Here is a 1,952-nt window from a genome sequence, read left to right as displayed (position 1 = left end):
CCCTTTCAGCTCATGAAACCTGTGCCGCCCAGGTGCTCCAGTTTCCTCCCACCCTTCAAAATATATCAGCCTCTCCGTGGGGTTAAACAGAAACAACAATGAAATAAGATCCCACCCATGTCACGGGGAGAACATGCAAATTCCTTGCAAGCAGCACTGGATTGAAACGCTGGTGCTGTAACAGCGTGCCGCCCAAAGGGGGGGGGGGGAGAACATTTTTTCCTGGTTTTTGGGGTGGGGGGGAGATGTTCAGGTTGGAACGAAGGGCCTCTCTGTACCCCACTCAAATGCCCGAAAGCTGGGCAGGGTGGAGAGACTTTGATAAACAGCTAATTTGAATTACAAAAGAATTGGAACAGCAGCGTCGATTGATACAATTATTAAGTGTTATTATGAGGCCCTGATGAAGGGCCTCAAATCTGGCGTCGTGATAATATTCTAATTGGGAACTTATTGTATGCTGTAAGTAGAACATAATCAATGTGGATAGATGTACAAATAGAGATGATCTTTTTTTCAAAATGGTGTTCAAACTACTGTTCAGATTTCAATAAACGTCCCTCTGTGTTAAAACTCTGGATGTTGTCTGTCTTAAGCCCCTTTTCCACTGGGCATCCCAATGAACTGGCCATCCAGTGTCCCAGCCCTTTGTGCTGTTTCCACTGGGCACCCCCCCCCCCACACCGAACTGGGACACTAATCACTTTCCCACTGAACACAACTCATCCCCAGGGATCGGAGTGTTCCACCTTCAACTGGAAACTTTTTTCTGCTGTCCCTTTTCCACTGGTTCTATCAGCACGCTGGCAACAGCGAACGCCAGGGGGTATGAGTAGGGGTCGAGGGAAACAACATCATTTGCCACCAGCATTTGGACAGTGTCCCTTTTCCATTGGACCCTATCCCAGTAAATTCCCAGTTAATTCCTGGGATGGGGTGCCAGATGAGGCGATCTATGCCTTACCCTGGCGATTTTAACTAGGGTGTATTCTCAATGCCTTCTGTCGCGGGAAGTGCATTCATTGCCCACCAAGTCCTCAGGGAAAGGAAAACAGAAATCCTGAATCTGCCAAAATTCTTCATTCCTTGGCATCAGGGCCTCTGTGAAAAACAGAAATGCTGGAGGAACTCTGCAGCTCTCGCATTGTCCATAGGTGATGCTTCAGGCCTGAGCCCTTCTTCAAGGTATGATCATGGGAATGTGATGAAGAATTGAAATGGGTTGGCACTGGGAGGTCCCCAGATTTCCATGCCGCCATGTCTGTCCATGTCTCATGCATTGCCAGATGGCCTGGTTAGCATAGAGGTTAGTGCAACAATGTCACAGCACCAGTGTCTGGGGTATGAATCTGGCGCTGTGTGTAAGCAGTTTTTATGTTCTCCCTGTGTCTGCATGGCTTTTTCCCCAGGTGGGGGGTGGGGGCATGGGTCAAGTTTCCTCCCAGCATTCTGTGACGGAATATAAATATGTTTTTGGGAGATAAATTGGGGCAGGGTTTGTTAGTGCAGGTCACATACAAACACTTTAAAACAGATCTTATTTGAAGTTCTGGAGCTTTTCCCCATGCTAGACATGTCTGGGCCCCACAGCCGGATCGTTGTTTACAAAAATTCAACAGATGAAAGAGCTTGGAGCCACCTTCTGTCTGAAAGGTGAATGCTGTTCTAAGAGGGTCATGTGGTTTGGCAAGCAGAGAGAGTCAAACAGGTTTTTTTTCTCTGAGAGAAAGGAGAGAGAGAGAGAGATCAGTTCTATAGTTTTACAGTTAGCTGGAGCGGCTGGGACTGGAACAGGTCAAGCTGGCAAGCTTGTGGAAAACCCCATTTGGAAGACGGATTGTGAGTTCTTAGGTCAGCCTAGTCAAAGTCCTTGTGGTTCATGCAAGAGGAGAGGACTGACTGTCTAATGTTTCACATGGAATAAGAGAAACAAAAAGGCACTCTGTGGTGAC

The sequence above is a fragment of the Narcine bancroftii genome, chromosome 1 (assembly GCF_036971445.1).
Source record: "Narcine bancroftii isolate sNarBan1 chromosome 1, sNarBan1.hap1, whole genome shotgun sequence".
Classification (NCBI taxonomy): domain Eukaryota; kingdom Metazoa; phylum Chordata; class Chondrichthyes; order Torpediniformes; family Narcinidae; genus Narcine; species Narcine bancroftii.
This window is presented reverse-complemented; position numbering follows the sequence as displayed.